This window comes from Notamacropus eugenii, chromosome 2 (assembly GCF_028372415.1).
Source record: "Notamacropus eugenii isolate mMacEug1 chromosome 2, mMacEug1.pri_v2, whole genome shotgun sequence".
In the NCBI taxonomy this organism is placed as follows: Eukaryota; Metazoa; Chordata; class Mammalia; order Diprotodontia; family Macropodidae; genus Notamacropus; species Notamacropus eugenii.
In genome coordinates this window covers 472,383,792-472,410,034 of record NC_092873.1, presented here as the reverse complement: position 1 = coordinate 472,410,034, position 26,243 = coordinate 472,383,792, and the positions used below count along the sequence as shown (strand labels likewise).

Genomic DNA, 26,243 nt, shown 5'->3' with positions numbered 1-26,243 from the left:
TACTTTGGGGTGGGAATGGGGATAGAGAACATACCAGATATACTGGAGACTATGAGATGAGAGGGAGAAGGATGGATGATTTAATGTAATGACAGTATCTATGCTTTAAAGGTGGAAAAGAAGTCATCTATCTAATCCAACTGAAGAAAATATCCGGATGAAGAAAAATTAGGCTTAGAAACAGATGTTCAGCAGCTTGCTAAAAGTCAAAGAGTAAGTAAGCAGAGAAGGGATTTGAATTGAGATCATCTTACTCCCAATCCACTGGTCTTTCCACAGCACTGTTTAAAAGGAACAATGAAACAAGGGAAAAGGTTCAAGGACAAAGATTTGGGGATGAATGCCTATCTTGAGATTATCCAAAAGCATACCAGACTAATAACTACAAAGTCCTTGCCTGTGAAGGGTTGATAAATCTAGGCGGCAATTCCACTTGTGCTGTGTAGTTAGCTAAAAGGGCTCTGGCTCTGCAGACTTCACTGTTCTTTTTTCCTAGTGTGCTATGTAGGGGAAAGAAGAATGGACTCATAATTCATGAGATGTAAAAATAAATGGCATGAATTTTTTAAAAATCCTGAACTTTATACCAATGATAGTCATCTTTACCACTGACTTAAAATTCCAAAAAACCTTAGAGTTGAATCTAGTCCAACCCTCTCATTTTACAGAGGAGGAAACTAAGGACAGAGTCTACAACTTGTTTAAGGTCACAAACATATAAAAAGCTGAAGAGATGGTATTTGTATTAATAATAGCAGCATATATGTGTGTATATATATATATATATATATATATAAATAAAAAACTTTAAGGCTTGCAAATTACTTTACAGATATTATCTCATTTTTTCCTCACAAGAACCCTCAGAGGTTAAGTGCTATTATTCTTATTTTACAGATGAGAAAATGGAAGCACAAAAAGATTGAATGACTTGCCCAAGGTAACAGCATTTAATGTGACATTTGAACACAAGTCTTCCTGATTCTCTGTACTCTACTCACTGCATTACTTAACTACCAAACGGAAGACAAGATACATCTGTTCAAGTTACTAAATTTGGAAAAAAAGCTTCTTTGGGGAGACTGTTAAGATTTAGGAATTTAACCTTTAGGTTTCAATTTATTTCCACAGAAACTTAAATACAATGGTAAGAAGTACAGAGAGAATTCAGAAGTAATCTTTGAGTTGCCTAATTACCTACCTAATTTTAAAGAAATCTGCAAGCTTTTTACTAAATATGCAAGCCTTGTACTACAAAGCATGTAAGAGAATCAATACATAAATTCTAGCATCGGAAGGATACAAAAGAAAACTCTTGATAAGTTTCTAGGCAAGTTGAAAAGACAAATAATCATAAAAGAAAAAGGTTTAAAATGTCCATTCATCCAAACATTTATTGAACTCCTATTATGTGACAACACAATTTCATCACCCCCTCCCCCATTAACTCATCTCTTCAATAAGCCAGAACTGAAAAATCAGATTGAATAAATTTATTTCAGGCAAATAATGGCATATTTGTTGAGGTACCAACAAATTTTATATACATTAGTATACAACATGTCTAAGACGCCCACACAGACACACACAGAGATACACACACACCCAGCAAATGGATAATGAACAGAAGAACTAGTAGGATTATACTTGGACAAACTGTTCAGTGTTTTCATTACCTCAAACTTTTTCCTGAAGTGAAGGCTTTTTTTTAAAAATAAAAATATTCTCCTGCTGATGCTATATTACTAGGAAAATCAGTATACTACAATCTCTAGAGTATTTAGATTATGGGTAACTCAAAAGGCAACTAAAGAGACATACTGAAAAATGAATAAACACATTACTAAAAAAAACCATGAAAGGAATAAAATATCATCAGCAATATATAAATATATCTATATATATGACGTGAGAAGGTCATGAGCTAGACCCTAGAATTGTAGATTTAGAATGAGAAGAGCTGTAAGAATGATGTAGCCCAATTTCTTGTTATTGGCCAGTTGCTCCTCCGAGAACTTCATTTTAAGGAGGATGCGCTGGTCAATCTCCTCATTCTTCTTTAGACTGAACCTGACTCTCCACAGGCTTTTCTCTACCATGTCCCCAACTAGGTAAACCCTTCTCCCTCAGCATTTAGCACAACACATGGTAGAGTCATTAAGCACTTAAAACTGTTTACTATCAGAAAGAAATCGAGAATTATTTCTGTCACTATCCCTACCCTGCTCTTTTCTTGGGGTCGGAGCCACAGAGACAGTTTACCTGTAAGCTTTTTACTAGCTCAGTTAATAGCCTAGGTACCACAGGTCCCCCCTCCTTAGTTCACCCTGGGTCTATGATCTGAAACTGGATAGTGGAAAGGGCCTCAAGTTAGCACCTGTTCCAATACTGTACACAAAGTCAGGGTCCCCTCATATGGGTATGGGACCTATTCTCAGCCTTCTCCTGAATGCTAGAATATTCTGTGCCTGTGAGCCAAATATCATTATCTAGTGTCCACAGATCCCTCTGTCTCCCAAGCTAACTTGGACTAGAAATGACTCACTTTTCCCAGTTCCCTGACTGGATTTCCCAGTCAGGACTCAATCTGGCAAGTTTTCTAAATTTTTGTGGAGGACTTGTGTTGGTAAACTAAGTTATATTTCTCTTGCTACTTTTGAATCTTGATTCTGACCCTAGTGCCCATGAACTTTAAAAACTTTTTATAATTGGATTTAATGATTGGTTTTCTTTGTAGTCTCACATATTTTTCTTTTAGCATTTAAACATGATTCTGAAAAGGGGTTCACAGGCTTCACCAGACTGTCAAAAGGGTCCATGACGCACAAACCAGGTTAGGAACCCCTGCCTAAAGGAAGAAAGTGATGATGCCTCCGTAATTTTGTCTTCTTTCCCATTACTTCTACCAAATATGTTCTTTACAGAAGACCTATCTCACAAGAGATAACATCCTTCCACCATCAGTTATCATTAAATATGCTTCAGGAAATTTACAAAAATGAAATGAATTAAGAAGCCTATGTCCCAGATACAGAATGAAGAAGGCTCAGAATTCAAGAACGGGAAGGTAAGACAAGGTCAGACTGAAGTGAGAAATGGCCACTGTGCTGTCAATTATGCAAATTGTTCACTGCTATGAGTCCATCTCATTAACACTAAAATGATCATTTAATGCTACCATTTTTAAAAGACTAAAATTACAAGACTCATGATAAGCTCAATCCCATATTCAGCTAAGTCACCAAAGTGGTAACTTGAGTGGTATAAAAAGTAGTGTAAAGTGGTATAAAAATACACCGAACTAGAAAAAGAAAAGCCTTTGAAGTCCTTCACAACCCAGGCACCAATGATCTGTTTCAGGCTCATTACACAAACACTATCTCAAATGGACTTCTCTATGTTCCTCACGCAGACCACTCCATCTTCCACTTCTGGCTATTTCCCAAACCTCCTCACCAGGAGGGAGCTCTTTATACCAATGAAATCACAGGTCCAATTAAAAAAAAAAGTCTTCTGTACATAACTTGGGCATGGCACTGGCTCCCAATTCTCCCTATGCCTTCTCTCTTCCAGGATTTGGAACTGCTGCTTAGCTTACCTCAGCTACACCCAGTCTGTCAGGTCTGGGCAGTTCCCTGGCAGGGGGTGGGAGAGAAGATGGCCAAAGAGTTACTATTCTAACTCTCAAGGTCCTGGAGGTAATATTAAAATCTTTGCAGGTGACTACTCTGACTAACACTATAGCTCATGAGGTCCCATTGGTATATTTCCCATTTATAAATAAACTATGAATTTTAATTAAACTTAAGCAATTAGTTTACTGAAAATGCAAAGCAAAGGCACAATAATTATATAAAATTCCACCAATAACTCTGAATTACACTCTCCCACCAATGAACAGTATTAGTGGAGAGAGTAAGCATATACTTAAAGTCCCAGGTTATTAAGTACACACACAAGGAACATGTGTGGCCAGGGAAACTTCTAACTCTTGAACAACAGCCCTCAGTGGCCTCTTCTTGGGTAGAAAACAAATGTCCCCTACTGAGCATTGCTTCAGGGTCAAAATATATACTTGTACTGCTAGGCTAATGTGACCCTCACTGGGCACACCATCTCAGTCAGACTCCTTTATCTGATGGACTACTCCCACTCTCTGCAGGACTTACTCCATCTCTTCCAGCTGTAGGCCTTCACCTGAAGTAGCACTATGCTCTTTTAAAGAAAAAGTAACAGCCTTTAGCCTAGAGTTGGCAAAAGTCTCTGTAACTCTGCCCCTTTGAAGGGCCCTCCTCCCCTTCTGGCTTCTCGACTCCTTAGCAAATCAGGAGCCCATTTTCTCCATTTCTTCTTATTCTTCCTAGCAGCAGGTGGCAGTAGGGAGCAGTCCAGCTTCTCACATGCCAACAAATCTGACCAACAACAAACGACAGCAAAAACAATGTTACAGGCTCCCTTTTGACAGAGTGCTGTTCTCTCTCCTCTTCTGCCTTCCAAAGCCTTTCTGGGTTTCACTGCAAGCAACCTGACCTTAGATTACGTTAGTAACTAAATTGTTCATCTGTCTGTAATCAGGTCAATTACACTTGCCCCATAATGACAGAAGAGCTAATTATTTCCCAGTTATTAACCTAACAGTTCTCCAATATTTGAACGCAAATCATTGAAGCAGACTGTATCTCGACTCACTCTGATGTTCTACAGCTTATCAGATAACAATAAGCAACTGCTATCTCATTGCAGAACTGAGGAAAACCTATTTTATGAGCACATGCATTGACTGAACTATGGCTATTTCCAGATGAGAGCTTTGGTAGAAAATTTAAAAGTCAATGTGATTGTTGAACTGTTTCAGACTCTCTATAACCCCATTTGGGGTTTTCTTGACAAAGATACTGGAGTGGTTTGCCATTTCCTTCTCCAGCTTATTTTACAGGTAAGGAACTGAGGCAAACAGGGCTAAGAGGCTTACCCAGAGTCATCCAGCTATTAAGTATCTGAGGCTGGATTTGAACTCAGGTCTTCCTGACTCCAGGCTCAGCTCTCTGTCCACTTCACCACCTGACTGCCTCTGAGGTCCCTTACAACTCTAGACTGAGAATCTTTAAGATTTATATTAATTGAACCAGCAAGACTATTGTGAGTAAAAAGACCTGACTGTGTACATGCTAGTGTATAAACTGCATCATGTAGCTGTCCCTGAAAAAGTTATACTCTATAGCTAATAAAAATTAAAAAGTAAATCACAATTGCTTGCACTTATATCTGAGTACTCTCTGAGGGATTTACCAGTTGATCTTATTTTGTGGCAAATTGGTTTGGAAACAGGCAATTAGTACACATATATTACTTTTTTTCAGGATAAAATTAGGATTTTGAAGTAGGTCACTAGAAGCCTAATTTTTAATTGTCTTATCTGCTGTAAGGGGGGGATTTTTAGCTTTAATTAATTAGGGAAACAAGGCAGTAACATACCAATATATAATATTGCTTAAGAGAGTAGATATACGTTCAAAGGGACTATGCTAGGCACTGGAAACATTCAAAGTGAAACAGGCTTTTGGCAGTTTGAGATGGAGGAGAAAGTGAGAGAACAACGAGTAGACAATAAACGCAGAGTAATTTAAAGAGGAAGAAAGCACTAACACTTGGGGAGCAATCATTCAAGAGGTGGGGGGCAGCTAGGCAGCTCAGTGTCAGGCCTGGTATTAGGAAGACCTGACTTCAAATTCGCCCTCAGACACTCACTAGCTGTGTGACGCTGGGCAAGTCACTTAACTGTTTGCCTCAGGACCTCACCTGTAAAATGAACCAGAGAAGGGAATGGCAAACCACTCCAGAACCTTTGCCAAGAACATCCAAATGAGGTCATGATACCCATAACTCTAATTTTCCATTTCAGTTTCAAGCATCAAAGCTCTCTGGAAATAGCCGTAGTTCGATCAATGCATGTACTCATAAAAGTCTTCTGATATCTAAATAAACTTTGGATCAGAGATAATGACTCAATTGAGAAGCTCTCATAGAACCTGCATGATCTCTAACTTAAGTATGTACATTTTATGGTGCTACAGACACTAACTGCCGTAGTTCTTTCAAAATACTTTATTCAAAAATATTCATTTTTAAAATTATGAATTCCCAATTCTCTCCCTCCAATTTCCCACCCATCGAGAAGTAAGCAATAAGTCAATTATACAGGTGAAGTCACACAAAACATGTTTCCATATTAGTCATGTTTCTCAAAAAAGGCAAGAAAAATAAGGGAAAATTTTGAGTATGCTTTCATCTGCACTCAGTTTTTTCAGTTCTCTCTCTGAATATAGATAGCATTTTTCTACATAAGTCCTTTAGAATTGTCTTGAATTATTGTACTGATTAAAGTAGCTAAGTCAATTGTAGTTACTTCTAACACTGAGAATTTGCAAGGAATTTGAACTTCTTGATTTAATACAAATTAATATTAATGTGTTCTAATGATATACTCTTTTCAAGTGCGCCCCATAACTAAGCTAGTATTAATGAATCTAAAATGCTTAAGAAAACCAGGATTCCTATTTATCCAAGGTTGTTTCAGTGAATAAAATAAGTATTTCATATGGTTCCACCAATGTTCCAACTGAATCACAGGCTCACAGGATTTGGGGCTGGAAAGGACCTTGGAAATCATGTAGATCCCCCTTATTAATGCTTAGAGAAAAGTTTTCATTGAAACAAAACCAATGCAGCTGAAGTAAAAAGAAAAACTGTTAACTGAAGATTAAAAAAAAAAACAACTTTAAACGGAGAAAGGTCTGGTATTTAAGGAACACAAATATATAAAAAAGAGTTACTCCCCAAAACATAAGTGGTCAAAAATTCAAATAGGCAGCTTTCAAAATAAAAACCAAACTAGCAATAACCAAACAAAAGAACATTTCAAATCATTAATAATAGTGACTAACGGTAATAAAAACGTATATTAAAAACAATTCTCAAGTTTCACTCATATATACCAGGTAAAGATGACAAAAAATAAAAATGCTAAATGACAGATGGGCTATAAGAAAAAAGACCTATTAATGCACTGTTAGAGGGGCTGTAAATTGGCCCTGCTGTTCAAGAAAATAAGTTGGAATGGTACTTAAAAAAAAAAAGTTACTGGGACTTCCAGCCAAGACAGTTGAATGAAGAGAGTCAGACAGTCCAACTCCCCTACATCTACTCAAATAAAAACCTGAAAATTCACAACGGACAAAATTCGTTGAGTCCGGTCCAACTCTTTTGTGACTCCATGGACTACAGCACATCAGAAAGATCAAGAAATCCAACATAGACACACTTATCAAGCTAACCCCCGGGTTGATCTGGGAAACAACAACAACAACAACAACAACAACAACAACAAAAAGCCTGCTTTTAGCCTCGACAAACATCAACTCAACTTAAAAGATCTGTATCTTCTGACTGAAAGAACCAAAAGCTACAACACTCAGCCAACATCATGAATCGGAAAAAGCAGACGAAAAGTGAAAAAACCATAGAATCTTTCTATGGGGATAAGGACCAAAACACAAACACCAAAGAGGTCAGAGCTGAGACTGTACTTCCATCTGAAACCTCAGATGGGACTATGAATTTCTCGCAAACACAACTAGATTACCTGGAACGTCTGAAGAAGGATATAAAAGAAAAACTGGCCAATGATTTTAAAACCATAAAAAAAGAATTCACTGATGAGAACATCAATCTGAAAAAGAAAATTGAAGAAATGGAAAAGGAAGTTCAAAAATTAACTGGAGAGAATAATTCCCTAAAAGGAAGAGTTAATCAAACGGAAAAGGAAACTCAAAACCTAATAGGGAAAATTGATCAGATGGAAAAGGAAACCCAAAACCTAACTGGGAAAATTGGTCGAATGGAAAAAGAAGTACAAAAATTAAATGGAGAAAATAGCTCCTTAAAGGGAAAAATTGGCCAGATGGAAAAGGAGATGCGAAAGCTAACTGAAGAAAACAATACGATCAAGATTAGAATTGGGCAAGTAGAAACTAATGACTCAATGAGGCAACAAGAATCAGTCAAACAAAATCTAAAGAATGAAAAGATAGAAGAAAATCTAAAATATTTAATTGGAAAAACAACTGACCTGGAAAATAGATCCAGGAGAGAAAATCTAAGAATTATTGGCCTGCCAGAAACCCATGATGAAGAAAAGAGTCTGGACAATATCTTCCAGGAAATCATCAAGGAAAACTGCCCAGAAGTACTAGACTCAGAGGGCAAAATAGTCATCGAAAGAATCCACCGTTCCCCACCGGAAAGGGATCCCAAACTCAAAACCCCAAGAAATATAGTTGCCAAATTCCAGAGCTATCAAGTGAAGGAGAAAATACTACAAGCAGCCAGAAAGAAACAATTTAAATATCAAGGTCACACAGTCAGGATCACACAGGACCTTGCAGCTTCTACATTAAAAGATCGAAAGAATTGGAACCCAATATTCCGTAAGGCAAAGGAGTTAGGACTCCAACCGAGGATCAACTACCCAGCAAAGTTCAGCATAACATTTCAGGCAAGGAGAAAGTCATTCAACGAAATAAGGGATTTCCAGAGCTTCCTGACCAAAACACCAGAACTCAATAGACAATTTGATCTTCAAATGCAGGTCTCCAGAGAATCATAAAAAGGTAAACAGAGGGGAAAAAACAAAAACAAAAACTTGCTACTCAATTAGGGCAATCTGTTTACCTCCCTGTAAGGGAAGATGATACCTGTTAATCTTGAGAACTGTGCAGCTATTATGATAAAAGGGATATATGTAGAGGGAACGGGCATAAAGTAAATGATGTCATGGCAAAAATATGATTTAAGTATGAGAAGGGAATGTAATAGGAGGTGTGGAAAGGGGGAAGCAGAAAATGGCAAATTATATCACAGGAAGAAGTACAAAACTATAGTAGAGGGAAGGAGGGGAGGGAGATGAGCATTGTTTGAGAGGTACTCTCATCTGATTTGTTCAAAGGAGGGAACAATAACCTTAAGCAGATAATCCTAACTAGCTCTATAGGTAGTAGGAGGGGAAGGGGGAAGAAAGGGGAGGGTGGCTAAAAGGGAGGAAAGAAGCAATAAGAGTAAAGGGGACTAAAAGGGAGGGGGGCTAAAAGAAGGAGGGGAAGGCTGCAGGAGGAGGGGGAGAAAAGTGAATACTATTGAGGAGGGGAAGGGAGACGGGAGAGTTAAAAGCACAAATGGTGGGAAAGAGGGTGGAGGGAAATACACAGATTGTAATCATAACTGTGAATGTGAATGGGATGAACTCTCCCATAAAACGGAGACGGATAGCAGAATGGATTAAAAGCCATAATCCAACAATATGCTGCTTACAAGAAACACATTTGAAACGGGGGGATACACATAGGATAAAGGTCAAAGGATGGAGCAGAATATATTGTGCTTCAGCTCATGTAAGAAAGGCAGGAGTAGCAATCCTAATCTCAGACAAAGCAAAAGCAGAAATAGATCTAATCAAAAGGGATAAGGATGGAAACTATATCCTACTAAAAGGCACCATAGACAATGAAGCAATATCATTACTAAACATGTATGCTCCAAGTGGTATAGCATCCAGATTCTTAGAGGAGAGGTTGGGGGAGTTGAAGGAAGAAATTGATAGCAAAACTATACTAGTGGGGGACCTCAACCTCCCCCTCTCTGAACTCGATAAATCCAACCTCAAAATAAACAAGAAAGAGGTTAAGGAGGTAAATAAAACTCTGGATAAGGTAGATATGATAGATCTTTGGAGAAAATTAAATGGGAATAGAAAGGAATATACCTTTTTCTCAGCGGTACATGGAACATTTACAAAAATTGACCATGTACTAGGACATAAAAATCTCACAATCCAGTGCAGAAAGGTAGAGATAATCAATGCATCCTTTTCAGATCATAATGCATTAAAAATTACATGTAATAAAAGGCCATGGAAAGAGAAACCAAAAATCAATTGGAAACTAAATAATCTAATTCTAAAGAAGGATTGGGTTAAAGAAGAAATCATAGAAACAATCAACAACTTCATTCAAGAGAATGACAATAGTGAGACAACATACCAAAACTTATGGGACACTGCAAAAGCAGTTATTAGGGGAAGTTTTATATCTCTGAATGCTTACATAAATAAAATAGAGAAAGAGGAGATCAATGACTTAGGCTTGCAGTTGAAAAAGCTAGAAAAAGAACAAATTGAAAATCCCCAAGTAAATACCAAACTAGAAATACTGAAAACCAAAGGAGAGATTAATAAAATTGAAATAAAGAAAACTATTGAATTAATAAATAAAACCAATAGTTGGTTTTATGAAAAAACTAATAAAATTGATAAACCTTTGGTTAATCTGATCAAAAAAAAGAAAGAAGAAAACCAAATTACTAACATTAAAAATGAAAGGGGTGAACTCACCTCCAATGAGGAGGAAATTAAAACAATAATTAGAAACTACTTTGCCCAACTTTATGCCCACAAATTCGACAATCTAAACGAGATGGATGAATATTTTAAAAAATACAAATTGCCCAGATTAACAGAAGAGGAAGTTGAATACTTAAACAACCCCATCTCAGAAAAAGAAATTGAACAAGCCATCAATGAACTCCCTAGGAAAAAATCTCCAGGGCCAGATGGATTCACAAGTGAATTCTATCAAACATTTAAAGAACAGTTAATTCCAATACTACATACACTATTCTTGAAAATTGGGGAAGAAGGAGTCCTCCCAAATTCTTTCTATGATACAAATATGGTTTTGATACCCAAACCAGGAAGAGACAAAACAGAGAAAGAAAATTATAGACCAATTTCCCTAATGAATATAGATGCAAAAATTTTAAATAAGATTTTAGCAAAACGAATACAGCATCTTATCACGAGATTAATACATTATGATCAGGTAGGATTCATACCAGGACTACAGGGCTGGTTCAATATTAGGAAAACTATTAGCATTATCGATCACATCAACAACAAAGCTAACAAAAACCACATGATTATCTCAATAGATGCAGAAAAAGCTTTTGACAAAATACAACATCCATTCCTACTAAAAACATTGGAGAACGTAGGAATAAAGGGAACTTTCCATAAAATAATAAGCAGTATCTATCTAAAACCTTCAGCAAGCATTATATGCAATGGGGATAAGCTAGATGCATTCCCAATAAGATCAGGGGTGAAACAAGGTTGTCCATTATCACCACTATTATTCAATATGGTACTAGAAATGTTAGCTGTAGCAATTAGACAAGATAAAGATATTCAAGGAATTAGAATAGCCAAAGAAGAAACTAAGTTATCACTCTTTGCAGATGATATGATGATTTACCTAGAGAATCCCAGAGATTCAAGTAAAAAATTACTTGAATTAATAAACAACTTTGGCAAAGTTGCAGGGTACAAAATAAACCCACACAAATCCTCTGCATTCCTATATATTAGCAACAAAGTTCAACAGCAAGAGATAGAAAGAGAAATCCCATTTAAAGTTAGGGTAGACAGTATCAAATACTTAGGAGTCTACCTGCCAAAACAAACCCAGGGACTATATGAACACAATTACAAGACACTTTTTGCACAAATAAAGTCAGATTTAAGTAAGTGGAAAAACATTAGTTGCTCATGGGTAGGCCGTGCTAATATAATAAAAATGACAATTCTACCCAAATTAATATACTTATTTAGTGCCATACCAATTAAACTATCAGACAATTACTTTCTAGAGCTGGATAAAATAATATCAAAATTCATTTGGAAAAACAAAAGGTCCAGAATATCAAAGGGACTAATGAAAAGAAATGCTTGGGAAGGTGGCCTAGCGCTACCAGACCTTAAACTGTACTATAAAGCAGCAATTATCAAAACCACTTGGTATTGGCTAAGAAACAGAGAGGTAGACAAGTGGAATAGACTTGGCACTCAAGATGCAGTAGGCAAGGAATATAGCAACCTTCTGTTTGATAAACCCAAGGACCCCAGCTTCTGGGATAAGAACTCATTGTTTGACAAAAATTGCTGGGAAAACTGGATAACAGTGTGGCAGAAATTAGGCATAGACCCATACCTGACACCGTACACAAGAATAAAGTCCAAATGGGTACATGATTTAGGTATAAAGATTGATACCATGAATAAACTGGAGAAGCAAGGAATAGTGTATTTATCAGATCTATGGAGAAGGGAAGAATTCTTTACTAAAGGAGAGATAGAATGCATTATGAAATGCAAAATGGATAACTTTGAGTACATTAAACTGAGAAGTTTTTGCACAACCAAACCCAATGCAACCAAAATCCGGAGGGATGTAGTAAATTGGGAAAAGATTTTTACAGCTAAGCTCGGGGATAAAGGCCTCATTTCTAGAATATATAGAGAACTGACCCAAATGTATAATCATACAAGTCATTCCCCAATTGATAAATGGTCAAAGGATATGAACAGGCAATTTTCAGAGGAAGAAATTAAAGCTATCTATAATCATATGAAAAAATGCTCTAAATCACTATTGGTTAGAGAGATGCAAATCAAAACAACTCTGAGGTACCACATCACACCTATAAGATTGGCAAACATGACAGAACAAGAAAATGATAAATGCTGGAGAGGATGTGGGAGAGTTGGAACACTAATTCATTGTTGGTGGAGCTGTGAGCGCATCCAACCATTCTGGAGAGCAATTTGGAACTATGCCCAAAGGGCTACAAAAATGGGCATACCCTTTGACCCAGCAATATCGCTACTAGGACTATATCCCCAAGAGATCATAAAAATGGGAAAGGGTCCCACATGTACAAAAATATTTATAGCAGCACTCTATGTAGTTGCCAAAAACTGGAAGTCAAGGGGATGTCCATCAATTGGGGAATGGCTGAATAAACTATGGTATATGAATGTAATGGAGTACTATTGTGCCATAAGAAATGATGAACAAGAAGACTTCAGAGAGGCCTGGAAGGACTTATATGACCTGATGCTGAGTGAAAGGAGCAGAACCAGGAGAACTTTATGCACAGCAACAACCACAGTGTGTGAGAGTTTTTTCTGGTAGACTTAGATTTTTGTAATAACACAAGAACCTCTGAAAAAAAAAAAAAATCCCAATGGTGGACCTCAAGGCAAAAAGCCTTCCACACTCAGAGAGAGAAATATGGAAGTCACTCACATAATGTAGCAGATCATGTTTGTGTATGTGTATCTGTTTGTGTATCATGTTCTGATTTGTTATACGGATTCTTTCATTTATCTTAGTCTGACTACACAGCATGACGATAGTGAAAATATACTCAATAGGAAAGTTTATGTAGAATCTATACAGAATTGTATGCAGTCGTGGGGAGGGAGGGAGGTAGTGGGGGGTGGGTGGGGAGGGATAAAATCGCAATTGTATGGCAGTGATTGTTAAACATTAAAAAAAATAAAAAAATTAATAGGAAAAAAAAAAAAAAAGAAAAGAACTGGAAGAAAAGTGGATGTCTAATGATTCAAACTGTGGTACACATACTTCTCTACAGTGCTCAGGGCATGGAACTGTTCTACTCTTTTTGGAACCTTGTGTGCCAATAGCTCAGAAGTAACTCTGCCCTCCAGGAACTCCCTAAGGGGTTCATGATCAAAGGCTGTGGAGCATAGAGTGTTGGGCTGGGGGCAGATATGTCTGCAAAGCAGTTTAAATCTGATTATCAACGGATGCTTTCCTAAAGTTAATAAAATTATTTCAGAATCCCCAGGCAAAATTTAACATCTCAGATATTCCCAAGGAATATAAGTGTCTAAATAACATGAAATTTTATTCCAAAAGAACAGAGCCAAGTCTGCGAAGAGGATGGTGAATGCCCTGTTTTATAATAATAGAGACCATAATTCTTGCACACCCTATCTCATAAAGAGGAAAGTGCTTTGTAAATGTTAAAATGCTACACAATGAGAAATGTTTTACTACACATAGAAAAGTCAAAGATCTGAAGTAAGAGAATCTGAGTTTGAGGCCTTGGTTTGGTACTAATTTAGCATTTAAAGTGACTTAAAGTCCCTGTGTCTTTATTTGTTCACAAAAATGAGTTGGCTAGATGAACTTCCAAATCCTCTTCAGCTCTAATTCTATGACGGAAAGCCACAAAACCCAACATTAACACGTTTTCCCAGTAATACTACACGATTAAGAATCCTGGAATGCCACAAAGTTGCAGATGACCTAAAGGGCATGAAGGACACAAGCAGGCTGAAGCACAAACTTCCCATGATTACCTATGTACAAGGAGAATCATATGGGATATCATTCAAGAAAGGTATTATCAGAAAAGAAAGTGGATTAATCCCACATAGTGACAGCACATGCTGTACAGTGTGTGTTCCATTTCTACCACACTTATATCTCTTTTGTCTTTATAAGATAAACTCCTTGAAGTCATTTATTACCAGGTGCCTCTACTTCCGCTTCTCTTACTCTTCCTCCTAAACCCTTTTCAATCTGGCTTCTGACCTCACAAAATCCAAGTGTTAAAAAATAAACCTATACATACATACAAATTTTTGAAGAATACTACTTTCCTTTTAACAGGAAATTTCCCTGAAAATAAAATTTGTGGTATAATGATGTAGTTTATAGTTGGATATGTAAAAATTACAATGCCCTCACCAAATTCCTATGTATATTTTAGAATAGGGATAAGGTATGGACCTGTGATTTCACTGATGTAGCAAAATTCCAGGTGAAGAAAATCCCTCTGACTAATGCTGGTCAGCACCTTATCTACAATTTCTAGTCTTAGAGTAGCCTAGAGCAGTGCTGTCAAAGTAAAATCAAAATGGGGTCAACTGATCCATATATAAGGACCCCTGCAGGCCACATACTGACTTAAATTTTAAAATGTAATATATGTATTCTATTGTATTTTTATTTATTTTGTTAACTAGTTCAGGCTGCATTCTAGAAGTGTTGTGGACCCCAATAGGTTGCCTGTTTGACATCTCTGGAGTAAAAGGCTAAGAGGCTAGGCAATTTTGTTCAAGAATACAGTATATCTATCTGAGGTTGGACTTGAACCCATCACAAGGGGGTCAGCTATCGATCCACCACGCCATGCTTACATTCTGTAAGCAAAAATCAGGTTCTATAATAGTCACTTTTAAACAGAAGCCTAAGCACTCAAACATATCTTGAAAGGACTTGGGGGGGGGGGGGGGGCTGGCACCTGTGTATTTCAAATTCAGGAAACATTAACACAAAGCAACAATACTACAGGTTTAATTTATATGATTAATTTATTTGGAATTGAAGGCCAAAATTTATGCTACACTGAATAAAACCCAAATATAAGTTGGTAAACAACGAAGCATTTAGACAAAAGAAAACTGACATGGGGTAACAAACTGCACTTTGGGGAGGAATATGTGCCATGTGTTTAATTTTTTTTTGTAAGCAATTCAATAAAAATCTATAAAAGAACTACAATGCTGAAAGGACTACGTTAGGCACTGGAAAGAGAAAGTTCAAACTGAAAAAGCCCTTTGGTAGTGTGAGGAGATGGAGAAGAAAGTGAAAACAGTACGTAGACAGCAAACCTAGAGCAATTTAAAGACAGTGCACTAACAATTGGGGAGGAATTACGCAAGCTCTGGGGGCAGCTAGGTAGCAAAGTGACTAGATCTTCAGGCCTAGCCTCATGGAGACCTGAGTTCAAATTTGACCTCAGACTCTCATTAGCTATGTGACCTTGGACAAATCACATAATCCTGTTTGCCTCAATTCCTCACTTGTAAAATGAGCTGAAGAAGGAAATGGTAAACCACTCCATTATCTCTGCCAAGAAAACCCCAAATGGGATCATGAAAGAGTCAACTGGGATTGAAGTGACTGAACATGTGTTTAGGATTATCAATTTGACAGCTCTGTGGAGAAGGGATCAGAGCATTCGTGAAAACCAGTCACATCTTTTCTCTTTTCCCTCTTTTACTTCATTGAGTATTTCTGAATTACTATTTATTGGAAAAGTAACACCAAATTAACAGAACATGGCTTAAAGAAGGGTGACTGAGTATTCGGTTATAATTTACAATAACCTTTCACTTATCTGGAATATAACCTTAAACCAGGAAATAAGGAGAAAAGGTCTTTGAATAAAGAAAATTGATGTTATAAAAATCTCTGAATTCAAGCTCATGTTAAAACTCACAGGAGAGCCCCACAGGTCTTTCCTCAGAACTCATTACTCATATCTGTCACAGTACTATAAATTTTTATCTGATTCCTTAGCCCAAAAGAGATTAGAAGCCAGAATAGTATACCATAATAGCTTGTATTTGTGTAGTGAATGCTTAATGATTCCAAAGCACTTTCACATTTCATCTGACACAGTACCACTGAAGTTAGTAATATGTATGTCTATACTTATTTTGTGATAGAAAGTGTCTTCTAGGTCATGATTTCCCCACATTCAGAGCTAGACTGTGGCACAGCCAGTACCATTATTCAAACCCAGATCATTTTAATCCTAAACACAGGTCTGAATGTCTTTGCCTTGTTCAAAAAGCTCAAGTAGCTCCTTACTGCCTCTAAGATCATATACAAGCCTTTCACATTCTGGGGCCAAGTTATTTTTCCAGATTTATTTTACTCTTCTGTACCTATATATGTATATGTATATATATATATATATATATATATATATATATATATATATATATATATGTATGTATATATATATATATATATATATATATATGTTTGTATATACTTCATCCAAACTATTCTTCCTCTATACCTTTGCATACTGTTCCCCCTTTCTCTACCTACCTCTTAGCAGCCCAGCTCCCCACTTCAAGGCTCAGCTCAGTGTCTTTGTTTCCTAGTTAGTTAGTGCTTTTCCTTTCCAAATCCCAGAAAATCCTTTGTATATTCTCTGATCTTACTGATCAGCTCATATACCATTGTCTTCTGGTAAAATTGAAGTTCCTTGAGAGCAGATGCTTTCATTTTTGTCTCATTTTCCTAGTGCCCAGAATCCGAGGAGAATGCTTAATAAATGCTTTCTGAACAGAAGCCATTCAAATGACTCATCCTTTAATTACTACAATGTTTCAATAATTTGATGAGATCACAGATCTATAGAGACACACTTCCTTCATTCCCTGTACCATTGTACAGGATCCCAACTCATCCACAGTCTTCAAATTCTGGGCCAAAGAACAAGTTAAAAAACAAACACACACAATAAATGAATAAACAAGCTAACTTTTTATCAGCACCAAGAACTTAAAATTTTCTTTCATATAGTCTTACAGATGCAGCCTGGGATAGCCTCTGAGTCAGGGGGTTATGGATTCAAATAGTAACTCTGGACAGGTCACTCAAGGGTTCAATGCCCCAGGCAACTCACTCAAACTGTAAACTGCATAATCTGTTATAGAAATGTTTTCCTCATTGGGAGTTTCCCATACCAAAAAAATCACAGGACTAGACAAAGACAAATGATTATTCTTGGGTATCCTTAATAAGTAAATACAAATCTAAAATCAACTCAATTCAAACATTTGCCAAGCACCAACCATGTGAGGCACTATAATAGAAATGCTAATAATGGTAAAACTAAAACAAAAAAGGCAAACAGTTCTAGTCCTCAGGAAGCTTACTATGAGGTCAAGACTGACAGGAGCAATGAAACATTCAAACAAAATACGCTAAGAATATTAGGGAAAAGAGCAACTTTCAGGATGGGAATTAGGAGGGACTTCAAGGAAGAAATTGGTACTTGAACTGAGTCTTAAAACATGTGCAAATGAAATGAGAGTGTATTTCCAGCACAGGAGCCACCTACAAGAATATATAGAAAATGGACATGAGACAAATAGTCCAGTACTATAGAACATGAAGCATGTCAAGGAAAGTAATGTGAAATAAAGATAAGAAGTAGCTTAAAAGCAAAATGTAAAGCCTAACAAATATCAAGTTGAAGAGTTTTGTCATCTAACCTACCTAATATTAAGAAGAGCTAATTTATATTGCTTTTAGACATTTGGAAAGTGATAAATCATATACGCTATTCCACTCAGTCATCAATGTGGTCTTCTGAAGGCACAGGTCTGATTCATGTTCAGTCCCCTATTCGATAAAGACTAGAAGTTTACCTACTGGAAACTCCAGAATGTGGGCAGAGATATGTGAAAGCAGAGTAGGGCTGCCACTGTTCCCTTCAGTAACTGTGAGCAAGTACTCTTCTTCCACCAGTCCCATACTTATTCTCCCACTACCACAACTCTGGTTCAGGGCCTTTTCATCTGATAAAAAGCCTAGTTGCTTTTCTCACTCCCAACTAGAATCCATGCTTTATAATGCTGCTAACTAAACAACTACAAAAAACAAAGGTCTAATCCCATCACTCCCATGCTCCAAAGCATTCTGTGACTCAATTCTCTTTTTCTTCTGTGACTTAATTCTAAAGGATAAAATACAAATTCTTTGAATATCCTACAGGATAGTCAACACTTTTGGCTCCAATCTACCTTTCCAGTCTTATTTCACATTATTGTCATTCCAGCCAATCTCATCCTGCCCCTCTTTTTTTTCCTTTAGTGACAGAAGTAGTTCCCCACTTTTGAAATAGGTTATAGTATGCCTGCATTACTGGCATCCCACCTCTCCTTAAAGGCTCAGATATTTCAGGGGCCACCTCCTCTGCAAAGCGTTTCCTAAGCCACACGAAGAAATGAACAATTTTTCTTTCAATCTCTCAAGTCATTCTAGTTGACCTTAACTACCTAATAATCTAACTAATAATCATCAAACTTGTACTGAAATGATAGCTAAGTGATCCAATGAAGAGAGCACTGGACTTCAAATCCAGCCTCAGACGTCTGTCTGAGTCACTTCAATATCCTAGCTGCCTCAGTTTCCTCATCTGTAAAATAAGGATAATAAGAGCACCTACCTCTCAGGGTTGTAATGAAGATAACTGTAAAGCACTTTGCAAATCTTAAAGTGCTATGTAGATGATAACTATGTAGATAGCTATCTGTCTCTGATTCTCTACCAGACTGTCCTTGAGGCAAGGAGTTATCCTATTTTTCAACTTTGTATTCTCAGTGTCCACCACTGTCTTAGGTATACAAAGGAGGTACCTGATAAATATGCAATTCAATCTTCCAATTTTTTCCTTTCTTTGGGTTGGAATACAGCAAAAGAACTTAGGTTCAACTTGACAAATATCAGTTCTTTCATGATGAAAAATGCTGTCTACCTCCAGAGGGAACTGATGAACTCTACAGTGAAGCATATTTTTTCAACTTTATCTTTCTTTTCCTTCTTTGGCAATATATTTTGCATAACTTCCTAAGTATAATGGGTATCATGTTGCTTACCTTACCTTCTCAATGAGTAGGGAAGGGGCTGGAGAGAAAATCTGGAACTCAGAACAAAAAATGATCGAAGTAAGAAAATTTAAATAAAATTTCAGTTAAAAAAATCAATCTTTAAACAGGTCTCTCTGCTAACCAAGAAGTCTTACAGTATAAATACACTGGGGGTTTTTAAAATCTGGTTATTATTCAAATAAGTAGCATATTTCTTTGGTGGTACAGTGGATGGTACACTGGACTTGGTAAAACCTAAGTTCAAATCCTGCATCAGACATTTTTACTCACTACTTCCCAGAAGGAAAATTACTTAACTTCTCTCACAAGGTTGTTAGAAGAATCAAAAGAGGATAGACAGCTAGGTGGTGAAGCTGATAGAGAACAGTCCCTGAAATCAGGAGAACTTGAGTTCAAACCCAGCCTCAAACACTTAACAGCTGGGTGAACCCAGGTAAGTCACTTCACCCTGACTGCCTCAAAAACAAACAAAAAGAATCAAATGAGATAATATGTGAAGTGCTTTGAAAATCTTGAAGTGTTATTTAAATGTTAGCTATTATTAACCATCTATGATACATTTATAGAAGTCTAAGCTGCTGTGAGAGCCAAGGATAAGGATAAATATATCTTTAATAACAGGAAAACTATCTTTAACCAAAGTTCACCCTGGTTTTCATTGCATGATATACAAGGTATGTGAGGCCATTAGGTAGAGTGCTGGGCCTGTAGTCAGGAATGCCTGAGTTCCAATACTGCCTCAGATACCCCTAAACCGTGTGACCCTGGGCAAATCATTTAAACTCTGTGCCTCAACTGTAAAATGGGGATAACAATAGCACCTACCACACAGATCGCTGTGAGGATTAAATGAGAAATATTTGTTAAGTGTTTTGGAAACTTAAAATTTCTATAATGAGAGCTAGAAGGGACCTTAGACATCATGTCCAAGTCCTTTACAGTTGAAACATGAGGACTTAAAATTAAACCACTTGTCCCCCTACATCCCATGAATAGAGAATAAGTTTCAAATTAAGATTCACTGGCTGCTTATTCATTAAGTGTAGTACTAGTGCATTTTGCAATACTCAGTAAGTAAGGAAATCTTTATAATAACACTAAACTATAATAACTTTAAAAATAGCAAAGGAAACAATAGTTCAAGTTATCAAATTTGAAGAGATTCTTCAAAAGGAGCTCAAATAAAATTTAAAAACTTTACCCAGAGATTCCATAAGATAACTGAAAACAAAAATACAAACGTATTCAAAAAGAATTAAAACTACAGTAGTGTCTATCTACTAAACACACTGGCAGAGAGGGGCTTAGAGAATTCTGAAGTGGTCTATGAGATGCTTGATATAATTATATCCCATAGAGCAGCATTTTTTCCTTCAGTCTTAATTATAGTCTTTCAGTCTCTACTTTAATTTCATAATGATGGCACCTAGAGACTTTAAAATGGCTCCTTCACAAGTTCTTGTCTCAAACACACTCATTTCACCCGAGTGAAATGCTATTTGTTTAGCACTTTGAGGTATTTAGATGAAAGAATCTACAGAAGTTCAAATTATTATTGCATCTGTACTGATGATACTCTCTCAGACAGATTGCTAAGATGCCAACAAACATCAAAAGAATGTTATTATGCTTAGTCATTTTATACTATTTTAATAATCCTTTAAAAATTAATTAAGAGCACAAAACAATTATTTCAACATGACAAAAACGTGACCTTCTTAATTCAAACAGTGAAAACAGGATCCAATCCATTACTTGGGTCTACTGGCTATCATTTATCAATTTTTTGACCAGGCCTTTTAAAAAAAAAGGAAGAAAAGACAATGCTGTCAAATCTAAACTGAAGTGAGCACCCAGAACACATAAACCCGAAGTCCAGGGTTTGAATATACTACAATATCCAAAGCAAGTCTATTTTAACAAGCGATTATCCTTAGAAATACTACAATGAAGAAAATTCTTGCTGGCAAGTCAATTGCTGCATAGTTGAAGAGGTAAGACAAAAGATTATAAAGGGTTCTAAACCAAAGCAATGACTCTTACTCTGAGAGCTTCCCACAAATTGATTCAGTATGGGCTAACCTAGAGAGTCAAGTCCAATTCACTGACCAGAAGCAGTATGATATAATATGATGTAGTCCTAGAGCTGAAGTTTGCAAAAGTGGGTTCAAATCCTACCTGAGTTACTTATAACTATGGTTCATGGGCAAGTCACTTAATCCCTTGGTTTCTTCATCTGTAAAACTGGGATAAACAACACTTGTAGTATCTACCTCACAGAATCATTTATTGTAAGCCAAGCGCTTTGCAAACCAAACCAGAGTACTAGGTTAGTTAAATATCACCCTGTCCTGAGACTTATTATTTGTCAAAGTATCATTTGGCCAGACCCCATCATTTACTTGCAAGGGACACAGAAACAAGCATAATTGTTAAACAGTGGCTAAACCTCATGGATCTCATAAAGAATGAGACAAGCACTCCAGAACAATCCATTAGCTTAAGGAAAAGGCATATTTTGGGAGCTACACATTCCTACATTTTAGCAGGTCCAAAAAAATCAATTTTGGATATTATGAAGGTTTTTTTTAATATTGTATTTTTAAAATCCTGCAGTATAGTGAAATACTCCTGTGGCATACATGTGACTATCTAATAAATTTATTGTATAACATATAATACATATATATTACATATGTAATGTAATTATATATTACATATAATAAATTGTATAACAAATGAAGACTGAAAATTTTACAGTAAATCATATAAATATGTATAATATGAATTTTACTACAAAATTTCCACTTCCTGAAAAGCTTAAAAATATATATATTAAAAAATACACATATACACACATATTAATAAAGTAACTATCAAATCTATTAAAAATACTTCATAGTGTACTTATAAAGCAATAAAATAGGCGCCTGGAAGAGCCAAGTTAAGTATTGGCAAACGACTTAACATAGCAAATCATACAAAATTCATTTTCAATAAGATACCTTGTGTACAGATAACCTATTCCTATCTTTTCATCTATTAAGTGTCTGTTACCTCAAATATTAGCTTGAAAAAAGAAAATTTGATTCAAGCTATGGAGAAAACTTATTAAGCAATTAGAAAATACCAGTTGGGAAAATCCTAAGTGAAATAATAAGAACATTCATTGATCAGTTGCTTATTGAGGTCACATCTCTCAATTTTGTATTTTCTTGATTCTGTGTCCACAAAATTAGCCCCAGGTTAGAAAAAGACCCAGACGCAGACCACAAAACCGTGGAAGAAAAAATGGAAGAGAATTTATAACAAAATGTAGTAAGAAAAATCCCTTTACAATGCTTGACTATCAATCAGAACATTAGCTTTACAGGTTAATTAGCTTCATGGACAGCCTTGGGAAAATCATGTAACCTTCCGGCACTTTAGTTTCCTCCTTTTTAAAATGAGAAGGTTGGACTACAGGCCCTGAGGTCCCTTCCAGCCAAATTCTAAATACTTTAGAACACAATGCTTTGAAGGGGTAAAATGTGAACAGTAATATAAGTAAATACATTTAGTCATCGTCTCCTGAGTAACACAGGCTTGCACAGTATTGGATAGCACTGAAAAGGTGTATTTCTATAGCAATTAATAGATCTAAAATGATTTACTCAGGAAAAAATCATGATTCTGTATCACTCAATATGAAAGTACCAAACTTTAATTCATAATTACTTTGCTCATTTAAGTGCAAATACAAAATTCCTACCATAACTGGCTAAAGTTGTTACTTATCAGGTAAATTATCCCCAGTCTAACACAATTAGATTTTATTTCCAAAGGACTCTAACCTTGTATATTTTTAAACTTGCCTACAGAGAGCAAGAGTGGATAAAGAATTGTCTTTGGATGCAAGGATACCTGGATTTAAGTTCTACCTGACACAGACTAGTTGTGATCAGGAAAGTAAGCCACAACTTCTCATTGTTCCAAGTCACTAAGACTTGAAGTTACAGAGGTGACAGAGTTTGTACCAGTGTAGAGGTGGACCAAAACACAATGACAATAAGATGTGGTACTCAGTACTAGGACCTTAACTGAGATGAAATATATTATGTGAAGGATTTGAGAGGAATTTATCACTTCCTTCAAACGTCTTTCAGTTAACCCGAAAATACTCAGTTGAAAAAGACAAACATAGATTTGCTTTGCAAAACCATACTTACTAGAGCAGGAACTAAACACAAGTGTTCAATGAAAGTAAAAAATACCCACCTTACATTAAGAGGCACAGAATAAGATATTTAGGTCAGGCAAAAAAAAAAAAAAAAGAAGGCAAAAGAGTTATACTTTAAGTCTCCCAAGACCATAGTAAGGAAGCACAGTTTCAAGGCCAATGTAGAACTGCTTTTCCCTAAACTGAAGTATTTCTTCACTGTCCATTCTTCTAAATGCCGATTAGGGATACATACACTGGAAAATAAAATGCTGATTTAACCTTACAAAATGAAAAACACTCTTTAGGCATCAACTTTCAATGACAAGAAGCCTGAGTCCAAGCTGAATTATAATGTTAGAATCCAATAGGTGAAAGGTGTTAGAATATAAATCTTGCCTTTAGGACAGAAATGAGCATTTCTCCTGGGCAGAGGAATGCTTAGAACAATGTTTTCCTTTGATGTATTCAAGCTTCTTGAACATTAGTGCCTACACTCGCAAACTCCAAGCACAAAATATCACAGGGCTCCTTTTTCTTATCCCTATAAATGGATTAAAATGTCTGTGCCCCTAAAAAAATCAGATACGGTGCAAAAGGCAGGTATAAGACAGAACTTTTAGAAAAATGGCACTACAGGACAGAGCAAAAACCGTCATGTTGCCATTTCTGTTGGCAAAATTTTTACTCCAAAAAAATGAATACTTCATTCCTTCACAAAAAAAAAAAATAATCCACCCAAACCAAACATCCAAATTTCCAACCAATTCGGAAAGAGAAAGGTTGGCATTGAATGACTCCAAGCCAAGGACTGAAAAGCAAAATCCTAGCACACTCTGGGGAGCCAGGAGGGCAGGAGCTGTGTTCCTGGGTCTGACCACATGTGTCTTGGAGAGACAGATTCACTGCAGAGAGGGGTTTTGTCCTCTGCCAGATTTCATGGCATTTCTCCTGCCACGCGGGATTATCGTCCAAATGAAGGGGAATCCTATTTACGGGGAATTCGGTGCTTTTTGTTTTGCACACGTGACCGTGCTGCCTCCAGTTCTGTCACTTTAGGACGTAAACAGTGCAGAGACGCCCCAGGAGGGCCCCCTCCCCAGGGCCCGGACGGACGATGGGGGGCAGAGGCAGGCAAGCCCGTCTCTCCCCTTCCCCACCACGCGGGGACGGGCCCAAAGGAAACACCGAGACATACAGACACCCCCCCACCCCGGGTCCGGGGCCCGGCCCAAGCGGGGTTAGCCCGGAGACCCCCTCCCCTGGGGTCGCAAGCTGACCGAGGAGGCGGCTCTTCAGCGCGGCCGCGGGCTTATGGAGGGGCGGGGCATTTCCAGCAGGTCCAAGCAGCCCCCAGCCCCAATCAATCCATCAATCAATCAATCAATTAATCACTCGATCGAGGAGCCGGCGTCCAGGTTTCCCACCATTACCACCGCGGGGTCCTTGGAAACCATCTCGGGCGCGTCCGCAGATGCCCGCCCCGCGGGCAGGGTGGAGCCCGGCCCCGGCCTCCCCAACCCCCCCATCCCCACGGGCGGCGGAGCCACTCGAGGCCGGCGGAGGCCTGAGGCCTAGCGGCGGAGGCCCAGGCCGAGAGCGGAGCCTCCCCGCGCTCGCCGCCGCGGCCCCCATTGTTCCCCTCGCCCGCGGCGGCCTCCTCCTCACTCACCGCGCCGGTCCGAGCGGCAGCGCCTCTCAGCTCCGGGCCCCCGCGGCCGCCGCCGCCGCCGCCGTCACGGTCCCCGCCGCCGCCGCCGCCCCCGCCGCCGCCGCCGCCACCGCCGCCTCGGACCCGGGCCGCCGGGCCACGGCCCCCGCCGCCGCCAGCGCCGCCTCCCGGCTCCCACCTGCTGCTGCCGAGGCCGCTCCGGCAGCAGGGGCCATCTTGTTGGGCAGCCTCTTCCTGCGCCGCCGCCGCCGCCGCCTCCCCGCCGCCCGGGGTCCTGGGCGCCTTCCTCTTCCTCCTCTTCCTCCTCTTCCTCCTCTTCCTCCTCTTCCTCCTCCTCCTCTCTCCCGCGGTAGACGCCGCAGCTGCCCCTGCCCGCCGCCGCGGCTCTGGGCCGAGACCCCGCCGTGGCTCCTCCCCTTCGGAAGGGAGGAGGACGAGGAGGGGAGTGGAGGGGAAAGAGGAGGGGGGAGGGGCGGGGAGGAGAGAGCAGGGAGGGGCGGGGAGGAGGGAAGAGGGAGGGGCGGGGAGGAGGGAGGGGCGGGGGAGGTGAGAAGAGGGAGGGGCGGGGAGGAGGGAGGGGCGGGGGAGGTGAGAAGAGGGAGGGGCGGGGAGGAGGAAGGAGGGAGGGGCGGGGGAGGTGGGAGGAGGGAGGGGAGGGGAGGAGGGAGGGACGGGGGAGGAGAAAAGAGGGGAGCGGGGAGGAGGAAGAAGAGAGGGGCGGGGGAGGAGGGAGGAGGAGGGAGGGGCGGGGAGGAGGCGGGGAGGAGGCAAGAGGAGGGAGGGGTGGGAGGAGGCAAGAGGGGGGAGGGGCGGGGAGGAGGAAGGAGGGAGGGGCGGGGGAGGTGGGAGGAGGGAGGGGCGGGGAGGAGGGAGGGGCGGGGAGGAGAGAAGAGGGGAGCGGGGAGGAGGAAGGAGGGAGGGGCGGGGAGGAGGCAAGAGGAGGGAGGGGCGGGGAGGAGGTAAGAGGAGAAGAT

The 26,243-nt window shown here is 38.8% G+C and overlaps 1 protein-coding gene across 4 annotated transcripts in view; it reads right to left on the bottom strand.

Moving 5' to 3' along the window:
• RC3H1 (ring finger and CCCH-type domains 1) overlaps positions 1 to 25,689 on the bottom strand; it is an 83,517-nt gene extending 57,828 nt beyond the window's left edge. For 3 of the 4 annotated variants that reach the window (XM_072648575.1, XM_072648578.1, XM_072648579.1), the window contains exon 1: positions 25,270 to 25,355. The gene's annotated coding sequence lies outside the window, so the exon portion shown is untranslated. Of the gene's footprint in view, positions 1 to 25,269; positions 25,356 to 25,447 lie in introns of those variants that run through there. The other variant, XM_072648576.1, reaches the window with a different exon arrangement.
• Between the last annotated feature and the right edge of the window lie 554 nt (positions 25,690 to 26,243).